Genomic DNA, 17,862 nt, shown 5'->3' with positions numbered 1-17,862 from the left:
TTTTTTTTTTTTTTTTTTTTTTTTTTTTTTTTTTTTTTTTTTTTTTTTTTTTTTTTTTTTGTAAAAAATATATGCTTAGAAAATAGTTGACAATATCTGACAGATTATTTATTGCAAATAATTTTTTGTACCTTTTTAATTTAGCATTTTGAGGAAGATGATGATGAAGAAGAGGATGATGATAATGATGATGATGAAAGTGAGAGTAATGAAGAAGATGATGAAGAATTAGATGCTGAAATGAATTATGATCAGGACACTGAAGTAATTTGAAGATTTTGTGATAGCTTTGTTGCAGTAAGAAATTAATTTATTAAATTTTTAATCTATATTTTGTGTATCTTGTATTTTGAAGGAAAGTACTCATCTTGTTAAAAAAAAAATTTAGAATTATTTTTTAAATTTGAATTTTCTTGAAAATATTTAACATTAATTACAAATAAAATATATTTTTTGATCACACTTTGGGTTAACTAAAGAACAAAATGCATACTTTTTTTATTTTTTGTGACTGTTGTAATACCTGCTCCCTCATTAAAATAGAATAAATATTTTTCTGCATGAGTTGATATTACAGCAAGCATAAGTCAATCTATGGAAAATGTGTATAATTTTTATATTGCAGTTTATTTTTCTCAGATTGTTTAATTTCTTGTTAAATGTCTTGTTTTAGATAATGCAGTCTAACTACGAATATCAGATGAAATGTTTTTCACCCTGATTTTTGTGATAATATTTGTTGCAAAAGGAAATTTGTGTACCAAAATGGCTTATTTAGGCACTAACTATGTAACTAATTTAAATGAAAAGTAAGAAATAAAAATCGTAAAGCATAAATTATGAGAAAATAACATTAATGGTTTAAATTTTTGCAATTCATTATGATTTGCTCATTTGTATTTTAATAAAATAGGACTAAAAAACAATTACTATACCAATTTGAATAAAATTCAAACTGTATTTTTCCACCATTTTTACTATTTTGTACCTGTAAAAGTCTTGAGACAAAAGTAGAGTGTAAAAATATTTGCGTAATCATAGTATTTTTTTTAAATGATTATTCAATATTATCTCATTTTTTTAATCTCAACAGTAGGCCCACACTAGGTGATCATTATTTACCCCAGAAACAGAGTGATCGTGAATTACCCCGGGTCACCCTACTTGTAGTGTCAACAAAATGGGCATTATAAAAAAAGGTCCCAAAGTTCTTAGAGGACATTCCTGCAGTTTATGAATGTATACAAGGCTTTTGGTGAGAAACAAAACAAAGCTCTATGCGCAACAGAAGCACAGTAGCTCATAATCGCCAAATACATACTTCAACCTTCTAATTAACAGCTTTATATGGAACTCTTTCGCCTAGGAAAATAAAACAACAACAATTTATTCTGACTTTCAACAAAACTATAATTTTAAACTATAAACACCATATTACGAAAAAGAATTTATTGTTCTTTAGCACGGGCAAATAATCTAAACGTTTTAAAAATACTAAACATTTTTTCTTTTTTTAAAGTTGATGACATTTTTCCTCCTAGATGAGAATTATTCATTGAGTTTGATAATTCTATGATAATTCTTGCAAATTTTTATGAACCCAGATAATACAACGGTGTAGTAACTTTTTAAATATTTTAAAAAAAATAGATAACTTTTTATTTTTACAGAGCTGTGGCTATTTTTATAGACGTTAATATTGTGCTCTGGTTCTTTGCAAACAGACGCTGTTATTTTTGCCTTGTCTCAGACTAGTTAGAAAAGACCCTGTTTTCAAAAAAGCCTGACATTTTTCAGGCTTTTTGGAGGGAGCCTACATGACTTTAGGCTATTTCATAAATTGATCATTCACTGTTATTCACACTGTCTGTTTTTTTCCCAGTAGTTTGAATCGCGATAATCTTGGAACTCAAATCAAACTGTGTCATCCCAAAAAGTCATTCATCGACCTTGAACCTAATCGATATCTTTGAACCAGTATTAAATTGCTACAGGCTGAATAACTGTTACAGACTCACAGCAATTAAGAATTTTTTTCTTTTAATGGCGGGCACTTGGAACTATTGTCCATTGGCCACAGAAAGTGCCAGAACTGCTAACTCTCTTTTCGTTACCCAGTGGGTACCTGCGGCGAAGCCACGGCGGTGGAGCAGCGTCGCCCACGTCACACTACCACAGCCCGTTTATAGGGAGCGTCACATTCACACATACACACACAAAGAAGAAAGGACATAGAACACAGATGGAGAGAAAGAAACATCCATACCTTGCCCGGGATTTGAACCCAGAACCTTTCTGATGCAAGGACAGTTCCCTGCCCCCTACACAGACCGGTCGGCGCAATTAAGAAAATAACACATTTTTTTCAAAAAGTTGACAGACTCTTCGAGAAAGAGCCTTAAATAAAGCCCACAGTCTAAAAAGTGACCAACCTTCATTCCATCTTTAGATTCTAAAAGCTGAAACCCTTTCAATAGCAGAATCTTACTTAACTAGGTGGAATAACTACACTTCTCCCTCTCCGCCTTACCAAATAGCAATACAACTTAACTGCTATCTTATTAAACTTTTATATCATACAAATTAACTGCTCTCTTATTAAAATGAACCAGATATCCTTTCAAATAAAACCATAATAACGTGTAATCGAATTGCACGATAATGTTGTTTAATTTGGCACCATATTAAAGTATCATATAACAAATTACATGGCGAAGAAGTTAAGGACCATATTAAAGTATCATGTAAAGTGCTCCATCCGACTTACTAGATGGCCTTTAGCAACATTTTAACTAATCAACTTTTTATTACAAAGAATTAAAGACAGATCTGAAATATAGCGGCCATACATATTACACATTGTAAACCTCCTCAGTTTGTCCAAAAGCTATTTTCTCCATCGATAAAGCATTTTGCATCAAAGCATCAACAGTTACCTCAAAATAATGTTAGAGCAAAAGCAGAAAAACACACTATCTATATTTTTAATTTTTTACATAATCAGTCATTGAAATTATAAAAATTTTCTAATTAATTGTTTTTTAAGACATGAAGTACTGAAGAGCTACTGTTACAGCTTTTAAAATGTTCACACTGTTAAATTTGTAGCCGCGAGTAATCCACATCATAATTCGATTTTCATAATCTTTTCCTAATGCAAATATAGAATCGAATGCCTAATCTGGGTGAGCCAAAGTACAGTTCTCATTAATTTTGGTCATCTGTATTCATCTAATAAGCCTCATCTGATAAGTAGTCTCAAATAAGCACAGATTGTCCCAATGCTTGATCCAAGAGTTCCCTTGTTTTCTGGGTTGTGTTTAAAATTACATGGTTACGGAGTTAAACATTGGCCATTGAATCAGCTGTTCAGCACCGGTTACAAAATAAAATAAGAATTCCACTTTTCTGTCTTATTGGATGAAGACAATATACCTTTAGGCTATTTAATTAATTAATCATTCACTCAATTAGTTAATTTTTTTTGGTAATTTGCAATAATTCCAAAACTCAAATCAAAGGCTTCATTCATCTACCTTTAACCAAATCGATACCTTCGAACGAACCAGTATCGAATTGTAATTTAAATTCACAAATCTTGTTAGTGATTCGAACCATTAATAAACAATTTGATGTCCAAAATAGATTTCAATTTGATACCAACCAATTGGATATCGAATTTAATACTAATCTGTATCGATAGTTGATTGAAATCAAGTGATTAATTCATCTACGGACTTGAACCAAATCGATACTTTCCAATTAGAAGCCGAATTAGTATTTAAAACCACAAGTCCCTTGAATGATTAAAACCATTAATAACGTATTCAAATGCCCAACTCAAAAATAATTATTCTCTGTAGATCCGTGTTATCGTAGTTATATATTAGATCCATGACTTTTTTCACTTTTTATGCTCCTACATTTATTACCTCATATAAACCAAATCCACTTGCAAAAACAGCGTGAATTTCCCAGTAAAGACACCTGAATTCTCCAGCCAATATGACTCTCTTGGAGTATATATATCCTCCTAATAATATACTGTAAAATATATATACAAACTGAGATTATTGACCGGCATTATATTCTATTTAGTTCAATTCCAATTGAATTAAGCGCAGTAATTTTCTCCCTCCAAGATCTATTTACTCCAAAATTTACTTCCATAGATTAGCTTACAATCTTTTGCTAACAAGCACAGTCGGATAAGTTTTCACCTTTCTAATAAGCCATGTTGTCGTTTCTTGAAACCATTTACCTCCACTGTAGACCAATCTTTCGTCAAAGGCTAGAACCCAGCTTACTCATAACCAAGTGAAACATCTAACATTTAATCAAGCCGGCCATATCCTGACACAAATGATTCGCCTTCGAACCATAATGTATATAATATATTATAGGTTTAGAGGCGAAACGATGTAATGTACGAGCCTACATTACTATGAATGGGGCCGTCTGGCCCTACTAAAGTACTCGCACGGTGTTTACCTTGGGCCGAGTCGTAGCATGTTTATGGGGCCCCTTTCCGCGCAGATGTTTATCACGCCAATGTTAAATGGTCGAAGTTTTGATGGGTAGCCGTGCTGGCAGTCTGTTGGGAGACATCAGGCATGCCGGTACTATTCTCGCCTCCTGATGAACCTGCTTGGAATGATGGAGGATGAGTCATTCGGTTGATATTGCGCTATTAGGAATGACGGGCGATACGAATTTCCTGTTGAAATGATGACTGCTTGTTTTTTATCCTATATTTTACTTTCTCATATGTAGGCCACGTTTGAAGAAAATATTTGTTTCTGGTTTTGAGCATTTCTTTTTACGAAATTGAGGTGTGGCTTCTGTTTGTTTGACACATATCTACATCTGATTTCCATTTGTAGTAAATATATTTTCCCCCCTTTAGTTCGATATATTTGTGTTATCTCGCAAAATTCGAGCATTTAAAAACAAGTTTTTTCTTTTTTTATCACCAGCGTTGAACAGCCGATTCAATTTTTTTATTACATTTTACAACCAGCGTTGAACAGCCGATTCAATTTTTTTATTACATTTTACAACAGGCGTTGAACAGAAAACACAATTTTTATTGCATTTTACAACCAGCGTTGAACAGCCGATTCAATTTTTTAATACATTTTACAACCAATGTTGAACAGCCACAATTTTGAGTCTTCTGAACAGCCGACACAATTTTGAGTTTATGACTATCAACGTTCAACTGCGCACTCTTGTAATTTTAAACCCTACCCAGAAGGCAACGGAACTCCCGGATGAAGCATCGAGGCAAACTAGTCTTTGTGGGGGACTTTTTGATGAAACTAACTCACACTTACATTACAAATAGAGGGAAACCACGAAAATCTCCCACAGTTAACCCAACGGCTAGGGAGCCGATTCAGTTTATCACATTTAACTCCTTAGTCTTAAAATATTGAAACCCATCTCAGAACATAAAAGAACTTCAAAATCAAGTATTGGGCAAAACCTGCCTTTATGTATACGTCACTTTCAGTAAAACTAACTCGCATTTGCATTATACATAAAGAAGAAAATAACGAAAACAACCCACGGTTAGCCATACGACAAGGGAATTCCAACCCTTGATTCATTTACCTCTTTTGATTTGTTATATCAGCACTGTGTATGAGATAAGTATACAAATTGATAACTTTTGACAAAATTAAACCTGGGTCATCTCACTGGAGGTGGACTTTACCCCCCTCCCTGAGAACCCTTGTCCCGATTTATTATACACTCAGAAAAAAATATTCAGTGTTGAACCGTAATATTGGTGCCTTAACTAATAAATCGTACAAATTAATTGTTAGCTTATTAAGATGAACCAGAAATCCGTTCAAATGAACCCATAATAACGTGTAATCAAATTGCATGATAATGTTGTTTAATTTGAGACCATATTGAAGTACCATCTAACAACTTGCATGGCGAAGAAAATGAAAACCACATTAAAGTACCATGTAAAGTGCCATGTAACATATTAAAGTACCATATAACAATCCTAATATGGTAATACCGTGTACCATATCATAGTTGCAGCAAATTGAACCGATGCTGTGGTTCAAAACTTTTTAGATTTTGACCAGTGTACACTTTTTGATATTGTTCATTTTGTTCTCTTTTATTCAAAAGAATTTTCAGTTCAGTGAAATGCGTTAGTTGCCGTAAAAAAATTATATAACAAAGNTATACCATTCAAAGGGATATTATTTTTCAATATATTAAAAAATTAGTAAACAGTAATAACTTTTTAAAAAAAAATTAGTCTTTAAAATTTCAAACAAATGTTCCTTTCAAGTACTAAGAAATAAAAATTATTCTTCAAAATTGTTTTTAAAAAAAAATTAAAAAAGCTAAAATTTCATGTTACAATATCTAATTCCTCTAAAACGTTCTTAATAAAGAAAAAAGTATCCGGGTTTATCTTTAAAATAAGTGATTTCTTGTGTCGCTATATAAGCAAAACTATCAATTAAATTAGCAAATGTGACGCTTTACCTTTAAAATTTTAAGAAAAATAAAAATAAGTCTCCATTAACCGTTTTCTAGTGTTGAAGCAATTTACTATTGGAAAATAATTAGACAGAACGGAGCAAAACAATAAAAAACATAAATGACAAGCTGACAAAGACATCTAAACTCTTCTTCGTCTATTCATTAAATGTCAAGATTTCGCTACTAGTTTTTTTTTTCTTCTTCGTTTTTTTCCCAGTTTTCTAATTTTCCGAAACCATTCCATCAATTCGAAAAGCGAATCGTAATAACTGTCCTTTTCAAGCGACTGCTAATTTCTACTGTATGCTAAATTATTCGATAAAGAATAAAACTCAACCATAGCAACTTCTACTAAGCATTATTAGTAGCTCGGATAAATACTTAAGCATTAACTGTGAGTTAATCGGGCGAATCTTTTAAACGGTTAATTTAAAAAGCGCTGAAGAATAGTTTTGGTCTTTCAATTTTATTCTATTTTATTTTTTCAATGCAGTCTTTCAATTAGAAATTGCTCAATCGTTTGAAAAAGATGATGACGATAGGAAATGGGTAATTTTTGTAAAGGGTAATTTTCAATATTCATTTACAATTACCTTAGCAACAATATTGATTTGGAATCTTTTTCATTAATTTTGATCATTTTGAGATAACTATTTTCTCGTTTTTATAGGCATTTAACTGAAAATGTCTTTGAAGAGTTTCCACTAAAGAAGTGAGTTATTGATTTATCAGCGATTCTTATGACAACTGAGTGTTTTTCGTTATTGTACTTTTATTATATTAAATTGTTTTATTTAATTGTACTTTTGCAGTATTCATTTCAATTGCTTTATCTTACCATTAACTTAGAGCATTTTTTTTTATTTCGGAGAAATTTTGAAATAACTATTTATACTTTTTAATGGAAAAATTTTCACTAAAGAAGTGAGTTATCAATGCATTTTATGAATTGTGTTTTTTCTTTATTGCATTTTGTTATGCTTCACTATTCTTCATTATTGTAATGCTTCAATATTCACTTTCAACTTTTCTCACCTTAGAAAGCAATATTAATTTTGAATATTTTTTATTAATTTTTATCATTTTCAGAACTATTTTCTCATTTTAATATGTATTTAACTAAAAATGTTTTTCAAACGTTTTCACTAAATAAATGATTTATCAGTGATTTTTTTACGTTTGTTTTTCTTCGTTATTGTACTTAGTACACTATGACATAGTAAATACCACATTGTTTTATTTTATTGCATTTTTTCAGTATACATTCACAATCACCTAATCTATCAGCAATATTGATCTAGAAATTTTTATGAAAAATTTTGAAATGAAGTTTTTTTGTCTTTACAACTGACAACAAATAAATGAGCAATTATTCGTGATTTTAATGACATCTGTGTTTATTTCTGCTACTGAACTTTTATTATATTGCTCACTATTATTATACTGCTATTATTATAATATTTCAGCACTAATCGAAAACTACTTTACCGTCACAACATTGATTTGGAATATTTTAACTCAATTTTAATTTTTGAAATTACCATTTTCTACATTCTATATAGCTATTTAACTAATAATGTCTTAAAAATTTTTTCATTAAATAAGTGAGGTACTGATAGCAGTGATTAATATTACATCTGTATTTGATTAATTTTTGCACTTTTTCATAATTAGATACGGAATTTTCAGTACTATTTTCAGTACAGAAAGAATGCAATCACTTTATCTTAGCAACAATATTGACCTTGAACCCTTTTTAACTAATTTTGGATCGTCTTGCTATTACTATTTTCTCATTTTTATAAGTGTTTAATTGAAAATGTCTATGAAGGGCTTTCTTTAAACAAGCGATTATAGTCTCCTTTAACAGTCTAGTTCATGTCATTTAACTGGATAAAAATTATTTCAAATTTTCTAAAAGATTAAAATGATTCTTCTAAAGGATTAAAATGATTCTTCTAAAAGATTAAAACGATTTTTCTAAAAGATTAAAATGATTCTTCTAAAAGATTAAAAAGATTCTTCTAAAAGATTAAAAAGATTATTCTAAAAGATTAAAAAGATTCGTCTGAAAGACTAAAATGATTCTTCTAAAAGATTAAAATGATTCTTCTAAAAGATTAAAATGATTCTTCTGAAAGATTAAAATGATTCTTCTAAAAGATTAAAAAGATTCTTTTAAACGTTTACTCATTTCAGAACTTTCAATCATAATAATTATTATTTTTATACTGTTGTTTCATGCCAAATTAAAATACAAAAAGTGAATTGAACTGTCATGTCAGGTAACTGTATAGAATTTATTTCAGATTTGTAAAAAATTGAGTTAAAGTAGAAAAATCGAATTTAACAATCATGTCAGTTGACTGCATAAAATTTATTTTATAATTACGAAAGATTAAAATGTTACAATTGATATTATTTTCATAATTTTATTTGCGAATTAAATAAACAAAAAAGTACAGTAATATTTTTTTTTTTAATTTAAAGTCACATAATTTGTCATATTAGTTTTAGTAATGAAATTAACCACACATTTCATCTCATCCGGTCATAAACTATCGTTTGACGATGACCTTGTTGCCAAAGACAACATCTCAAACTTCCACTAGAATCGCAATTCTGGTAGTTTAAAAAAATTCTTTGATGAATGGCTTATGCAAATGTTATTCATTACTCTTTTGTTTGATGGCTATTAGATTTTTTTATTATTTTAATTTTTACTTCATTCTTTTTCAGAAGCATATTGATGGACGGCTTCATATGGCTTGCTGTCTTAGTCAGAATTTTGCGATCGAATTACTGATATCTGGATCTCGAACCAGTCACATCCTGATTCCTTTAATAAATATCATTAATCACTGACTTGTTTCGTCAATTTTTCATTATTCCAACAATAAATGACGAAATAAAAGAACGATTGACTCTAAATGCCGATTAGTTTTTGAGCTATTTTGCAATCATGATCAGGTAAAGAGTATTTTAAAAAAAATAATTAGCTTATTTGATTGCGTGAGAAATGCCATTGAGTTCTTTTTTCTGTTGAAACATTCGATCATTTTTAATGTTCAATTGGTCTTGAAACTAGAGTTAGCATTTTTATATGGTATTTTGAATTTATGTTGCCTCTGTCTGTAAACTTATTTTAACACAATTATTATACTCTACTGAACCTAATACAAGTCATTTCATAGAAAAGGTTCATTTTTAAATTCTGCTTAAGGAAAAAAAGTTCATATCTTATTTTAATACTTGTTTCTTTTATATTATTGTTAGAATTGAGTTCGTTGTTATTAATTTCAATCATTTGTAGATATTTATTTAACAAGTTTTCACTCGGAACTATACAATTAAAAATATCAATGTCAGTTATTTGGAAGAATTAGTTTTAAAATAATATTTTATGATTTGAGTGGCGATTCATTTGTAGTAATTAGATTAATTAGCAATAAGATCACATTAGTAGCAATGCAATATTATTCGTAGAATATATATCAATCGTATATCAAAGTTACAGTTGTCATATAACTTATTAACGCTATAGTATTTGTATTACGTATTGACGTTACAGTATTTGTTATATACGCTTCAATAATATAGTATTTGCATTAGGTATTAATGTTAGAGTACGAATTACGTAATTAATGCATTTTCATTCGTTTTACGCTTTAATATTATAATATTCAAATTATATATTAGTATTATCGTATTCGTATAACAAATTAATATAATAGAATTCGTATTACAAATTACTTTTACTGTATTCGCATTACGTAATTAATGCTTTGGCCTTTATTACGCATTATTGTTATGGTGTTCGCATTATGTAATTTAAAATATGATATTTTTGCTACGCATCAATATTATGGTGTTCGTATTACCTATTAATGCAATGGCATTCGAAGTAGGGTAGTAATGTAACAGTATACGAACAAATCACATACTCGCTGCGCTCACCAATTCTTCGTTGCCAATATTACTTCAGCCACATACACATCACAGCCTGTCCATTCATCTGCTTATCGTAATCTTGACCGGAACTAAAGAACGGTCAATCTCGTATTCAGTAACGCCTGAGGTATTGATTTGTTACGGGAACATGGGGTACTTTGTGACTAGGCAGATTTAACATGTACCAGACACCGTTTTGTAAGCGGGGGAGTCTTAAACCGGTGGGGATCGAACTCAAGACCCCTTGGACATAGGCCCAACTGCTATCCCACTACCAATCAGGCTATCTCGGCACTTATTCAGGAACACTAGGATTTATTATTAAGGTATGTTAAGCATAAGAGTCAGTAAAGTTATTTTTATGATTCAACTGAAAGTAAGAGCGGTTAGCTTAGAATACATACATACTATTTTTCTTAAAAAATAAAACTAAGCTTGCAAATCAAACATACTCAGAGAACAGATAGAATACAAAGGTTAATTTGAACTAGGCTTAACAGAATAAAAGCGAATAGAAATTAAATATAATTGGCAGATATTTAAAATTTAAATAATAACTATCCATATTACACTACTAAAAACCTACTTACATTTTTAAATGGCGAACTTTCCTTTCTGTAAATGTTTAGAGCCATGAAAGCGAGCAACAAATCACGACATCTCGTATTCGATTGTAACAATCTTTTGGCGATATCCTGTAACGTATCAAGCTATATTAAGAAACAGTTCTTTGTTTTTTTAAAAGAAACATTTACTTCACACCACAACAAATACAGTAACGAGATTAAGTTACACGTAACGGGTTAATTATAATCTTTCAATAAAATATAGAAAATCCCGCAACGGGTTAGAATAAACTTACAAATTCCAAAAACCAAAAACTACTCCAAAATATCAACAACTCTCTGTTGTTCCATCAAAATTGCTATCCCAATTTTATCGCTTGCTTTTTCTTTATGAGTTTATTTTATTTTATTCATGCTTTTGCTAACCAGTTATTTTTGCAATATTTTTACTTTATTAATGCTTTTGCAAGCCTATTATTTTTTTCATGTTTTTAGACTTTATAATCCAAAGTATGCCAAAATTAATGTTTTCGGAAGTGAAAATAAATCATAAATTGTTTGAATGTGTGTAGCTTGGTTTACGATTTCTCAATCATTGGTGTTTAGATTTGATTACTCTGTTTAAAAAATCATGTGAACAATTGACAATAATTGGGGATTAACTTGAAATTAAGTTTTCTTTAATCCTTCGGATTATCCAACCGGACCCAGTCCTTTCGATTGGTGTTATCCAAAGTATGCCAAAATTAGTGTTTCGGGGAGCTAATGTAATTCGCAAGTTATTTGATCGCGTGAAACTCGGTTTACAATTTCTCAATGTTGAAAACTAAGGGTATAACAAAACTCTACTGAGTAAGACGGTATTTGTTGTTGTAGTTGTAGTTAATTTACGTCGCACTAGAGCTGCACGATGGGCTATTGGCGACGGTCTTGGAAACACCCCTGAGGTTGATCCAAAGACGTGACATCACAATTTTGATCCTCTGCAGAGGGGATGGCAACCCCGCTTCGGTAGCCGGACGATCTGCACGCGAAGTCGAGCACTTTACGGTAGAACAGTTCAACGAGGACCAATACCGCACACCCTCGGTCCCTACGCAGACTGATCCAAGTGGTCACCCACCCGCACGCTGACCGCAGCCAGTGATGCTTGACTTCGGTGATCTGCTGGGAACCGTGTCTTAACAATCAGTCTACTGCGGGACAAGACGGTATTTAAGACATCAACTTTATTACCAGAAACTTAAGGGTGTTTCTAGAGGTGTGTAATGCCTTCTTATAAGCTCACCTGCTTTCACTGGTGATAAATCAGGTTTTGTTGTTTTCAATCCTTCTTTCCTCAGATGTTCTTTATTTCAATTGCTTTCTCGTTTTTTTCTCCCATTAAATATTGACGAGACCAGTAAATTGGGCTGTTTTTCTACCCGAGTTTTATCATTTACTTCATTTCGAACAAGTTTTGATGTTTTTAGACCCGTCTTCCTCAGTAGTGCATTATTAAACTTCGATATCGTTTATTTTTTTCTTCGCTCAAATATTAATTTACAAACCCTAATTTGCTTTGATAAAAACTGCTTTTTTTTCCTTCCCCTACGAGCTAGATATTTTAATATGTAAACCAGTGGTTACCAACTGGCTGCCCGCGGGCCGCATCTGGCCCGCAAAGGCCTTTTTGTTTCCTGCGAACTAAAATATATTAGTTAACATTTTTTTGCGGACAATTTTCTCAAAAAAATCTATATGGGTTTAAAATACTTTTCTTTCGTTGAAAAAAAAACTGATTTCTCCGTTTCTGTGAAATTTAACATAACAAAAAATCGAATTTCTCAGGTTTTGCATGCAAGAAAATATTTATTATTATTTGTAATTCAATAATTTTGTTTCGAACAGAATATTTAATGACAATAATATTTCACGTTCCTTCAAACATAAAAGAGTCCTACATAAAATTTTGACAAAATTGCGACTTGACATTTGACTGGAGTTTTTAATTGTGGCCCCAGGCATCATGTAAATTGGAAGCCCCTGATCTTAAACTATTTAAAATGATTAAATAAAAAATGAACTGTTTCAAAAATCAAAATTCCAAATTTATGTAAACAACAGTTATCGTTTAGCTACGCGTACTCAAAAGAAAAAAAAATCGAATTAGATACATAATTTAAAACTAATTATTTTAATTTAATCCCTTATTTACAAAGAACATCGTTTGAATTATAATTTTGAATGTCTTTTTTAATTATCCAAAAAGTAGAATAACAATGAATAATAAAATAAATTCTGAATACATAGCATTTTAGAATTTCACCCAAATTTAAGCTCGATGTAATATTTTTGCGTGACATAATAGTATTCGGTCTTCTGCGGCTGTTTACAAAGCAGCAGTGACACTATTCAATGTATCTTTAGATTTATTGTATTTGATTTCATGCCCTCTTCACAATATGGTGTCAAAGGAAGACGGTTGAAAAATAAAAATAAATCACTTCTAAGATTTAGAACGATGCATAGGGAGGGACCGTCACACAAAATAGGCAGGTGAAACAGCGTTATTTATGACGCAAGGATGACGCCTATGGACCATCCCTAAATCCAGCTGTCTGTCACCACCCTGCTATAGATGGGAACTGACAACTAACCTCGAAAGCTAATTTGTTTCTGATCATAGTCCCTTTTTTGGAATAAATATGTTCTGATTTTTAGTCGAAAACATATCATTAAAATAAAACTTCAATAATTGGGGATCCACATTGCGAAATCAAATTATCAATGTAAAGGTGAGGGGATGGGAGATTCGTAATGCCCCTTTATGGAGTTCGGCAAGTAATATTGAATTATTAATTTTTAAATTAAGCATTAATATATAATTATAGAATACAATAAATCAAATAATTTCAATAAAATAAAATTCAATCGGCAAATAATTTTCAATAAAATAAAATTTGTATTTTGTTCATACTTGTTTGCATATTTATAAAATAGTAAGAATCTTCTTTTTTTTTTTACTAAATGTGTAACTGAATATTGTTCTACATTCAATTTTGAGGAGGGGAGATTTTATTTCATATTATAAACGGCGTTGATCATCTGACCTAATTCTGAGTTAGCAACTACCATTGTTAAACTCCTTAACCTTATTATTTTGAACCCAATCCAGAAGACTAGGGAACTCTTGGATCAAGTATTGGGAGAAATTTGCCTTCGTGGAGAAATTTATGATGGAATGGAACTAACCCGCATGTACGTTACATGGAGAAGAAAACCACGGAAATTTCACCTGGTTAGACTGACGGCAAGAGACTTTATCTTATGATCCGTCCACCACTGAGTTCTTACGTTAGCACTGTGGTCGGTGCAAGCCAGATGCAAAATTCGTATCGACCAGCCATCGGTGGGATTCGATCCCGGTTCACCTGATTGGAAGGCGAATGCTCTATCCCCTGAACCACCACAGCTCTAGAGGAAAGATTTTTATTTTATTATATAACCGTCGATAAACAGCCGACACAATTTTGAGTTTATTGCTACCAATGATCAACTCATAATCTTGTAATTTTGAACCCAATCCAGAAGACAAGGAAACTCCTGGATCAGTTCCCCTCAGATGTATGATTTGTTATGAGAACATGGAGGACTGAGACCCGACAGATTTAACGTGCATCAGGCACCATTTACTATCGAGGAGTCTTCTGCTGGCGGGGATCGAACCCACGACCTCTTGGACATGAGCCCAGTGTCCTACCAACCAGGCTATTCCGGCCAAGAGGAAAGATTACAACATTCATATTCTAGCTATTACAATCCAGCTATTAGGACAATTGTTTATTTTGCTTGAAGTAACAAAACGCATTGACAAAAAACAATTTATTATTTTGTGTTCTGCAAATAACTGGAAACAAAATTGTAGGAATACTTTTTCTCGGGATCTGAAATAATTTTAGATTATTATCATTACGGAAATTTTTGATTTACGTTTCAAAACGTATCTAATTTTTTTTAAATAGAATATAAATTTTTCAGGCGGAATCTTAGTAATTTTTCAGTTGATTTTACGATACTAGACACGATACTCAAAAACACACAACATTAAAAACTTGTGAAGGAATAAAATAGTATTGGCAAAAAGAATTAACTAAATATATTTTTTTTATTCCCGTTTTTATTAAATTTTATTTTATTTTTTTATTTTGTACATGAGGAATCTTGCAAATCGAAATTTTGACTACTTTCTGACTAACTGACAAAACCTTTACTCCTTTCATTTTCGATCGAATCTAAAATTTGCCATTGCAGCTGCTGTCCTAATTTCAGGACAATGGAATAAACAGTTCTGGAGCTATAAGGAAGAACTGCAAGCATACAGACAGATATACAAACTCTTCATTTTATCACCATTGATTTTTGTGTTAACAAATCTGATTAGGAAAAAAAAAACTTTAAAACCGAATTAAATTGAATAAATATTGCATTGCAAATTGCATCTAAATTGAAAAAAAAAAAGGTTGTTCTTAATTACCAGGAGCAACTCAACCATTCTACTTGAAAATTCAATTTTCTTTTTGCAGTTAAACTACCTACTACAGGCAATAATTCAAGCTTCTGAAACGGGCTATTAGAGAAATTATATTTTGACAACATAATGAAAATAGAAAGCAAAAACTAGTCATTTTTTTTCATTATCACAACGGATATCTTAGGACTTGCTCAAACGCGGTGCTAATAGGCGGGTAACCCGTGGCGAGAAATAGTAAATTCGAATATTTTTTTCTTCTTCTTTTGAATGATCATTCTTCATAAGATGATTCAAAAATCTGTCAAATGTTTGAAGGCTAATTTTCGTTTCAGGAAAATCACACGCGCGTCATACGCTCCACTAACAAAATGATGATTACCAGCCGCATAATTGGCGTTTAATGTCTTTCAAAATCATTCATGTATCCTGTTGAACTATGAGCTTTTTTTTTCTTTTCTTTTTCTCAAAAATTAGAAAACGTAACAGGCAAGAAAAGAAAAAATACTTTTCATGATTGAAATTTGGTAATTTAGAAAAGCTGATAACAGAACCCGATTATAACGATCTCTGTTTTGAGAAGAATCCCGGTTTAACGAAGAACAAACCTCGGTTTTAGTGATTAATATTTCGTGGCCAAGGAAGATGTTGACGACTTCGAACATTTGAAAATGAGTTGAGAAGAATTTGAAATTTGCGTTGACACCAATGTTATCATTCCCAAGAAACCTGATTTAGAAAAGCAGATAACAGAACCCGATTATAACCAATATCTATAATAATTAAAACGATCTCTGATTTAAGAGGAATCCCGATTTAACGAAGAACTAACCTCGGTTTTAGCGATTAATATTTCGACGAAGTTGACGACTTTGAACATTTGAAAATGAGTTGAGAATAATTTGAAATTTGCGTTGACACCAATGTTATCATTTCCAAGAAACCTGAAGAAAAGCGGATAACAGAACCCGATTATAACCAATCTCTATAACAATTATAACGATCTCTGATTTAAGAGGAATCCCGATTTAACGAAGAACTAACCTCGGTTTTAGCGATTAATATTTCGACGAAGTTGACGACCTCGAACATTTGAAAATGAGCTGCGAAGAATTTGAAAGATGCGTTGACACACCAATGTTATCACTTCCAAGAAACCTACCCCCGAGGATATTGTAGCTGAAATTCTAGCTAAAGCAGAAGAGAAAAAAATAATTGAAACGATGGTTATAATTTCGAAATTTTAAGCTGAACCGTCCTGAAAGTTCTGAATTGCTTTTGAGTTGCGCTGGAAAATATAGGGGAGCAATAAAGATATGTGTAGGGATTTCGAATATAGGGGTGCAAATAAAGATGTTTTTCGGGCCATGAATCTTATTTGAAAAACTATAACACTACAAAGATACAATTAAAGGAAAATTAAGTAACTTATTTTCTTCATAACAGAAAAGAAAAAAATGAATAAATTAAGCACTATATTTATTATATAGTCAGTATGAACGAAAGTAAATGATTTTCCACGAACCCATTCTTTACGAGCCTTTCGTGGACCCGTTCTTTAGAACAGCTCGTTATCCTTCTGTGCGATTCGATACCGAGTGGTCCCTTAAAGCTCATTAAAAAAGTTCGACTGTACTTAAAAAAAATAAGCAATATTATTATTAAGCGTCAAGTATTACATAGAATGTACTGTAAAGATCACAGCGAATATATGTTTTAAAAGCAGGACACTCAAAATAAGGTTTAAGTTGGAAAAAATTAAATAAAATCGTATCAGATCTAACAGATCATAATTAAAAAAGGCGAGAATAAAAGCACCACTAGTGACGGGAACAAATAAGGGCTACAGCTAATTTTGGTACAAATTAAATATTAATGATTTACACTTAAAGTTAAATTCCTTGAATTCGGATTGGTTTCGAATATTTTGCACTCTAAATTAAATCCTTGCGTTTGGTAAATTTTAATTGGAATATTTTGCACAATAAATTTGATCCTTTTGCATTTGTGCAGTGTAAACCTGATGCATTTGTACAGTGAGCTTAATTTGATTGGAGTGATTTATGTCTAAATTCTTGTTCTATTTCACTAGATTCTTGTCTAATTTCTTGTTCTATTCAATTCTTGTTCTATATCAGCTGCAGCCTTTATTGTTTTGGAACACATAAAGGCTGCAGATTATTTAAAATTTTAAACCTTAATCTGAATGTCTTAAATCCTTGTATTTGGTGAATTTTAATTTAAATACTTTGCTCCATAAATTAAATTCTTTGCATTTGGTGCAGTATAAAATTTAATTTTTTTTTGCACTAAAATCTT

The 17,862-nt window shown here is 31.3% G+C and overlaps 2 long non-coding RNA genes across 3 annotated transcripts in view; one reads left to right on the top strand and one right to left on the bottom strand.

Moving 5' to 3' along the window:
- The window catches only part of LOC122270444 (uncharacterized), a 232,076-nt gene extending 222,695 nt beyond the window's left edge, over window positions 1–9,381 (top strand). For both annotated transcript variants that reach the window (XR_011636688.1, XR_006225802.1), the window contains exons 2-3: window positions 7,187–7,228; window positions 9,256–9,381. This is a non-coding gene — a long non-coding RNA (uncharacterized lncRNA). The remainder of the gene's footprint in view (window positions 1–7,186; window positions 7,229–9,255) is intronic.
- Window positions 1–17,862, bottom strand: part of LOC107441792 (uncharacterized) — a 102,418-nt gene that overhangs the window by 50,278 nt on the left and 34,278 nt on the right. The window contains exon 3 of the long non-coding RNA XR_006225804.2: window positions 11,058–11,162. This is a non-coding gene — a long non-coding RNA (uncharacterized lncRNA). The remainder of the gene's footprint in view (window positions 1–11,057; window positions 11,163–17,862) is intronic.

The sequence above is a fragment of the Parasteatoda tepidariorum genome, chromosome 4 (assembly GCF_043381705.1).
Source record: "Parasteatoda tepidariorum isolate YZ-2023 chromosome 4, CAS_Ptep_4.0, whole genome shotgun sequence".
NCBI lineage: Eukaryota > Metazoa > Arthropoda > Arachnida > Araneae > Theridiidae > Parasteatoda > Parasteatoda tepidariorum.
This window is presented reverse-complemented; position numbering and strand designations above follow the sequence as displayed.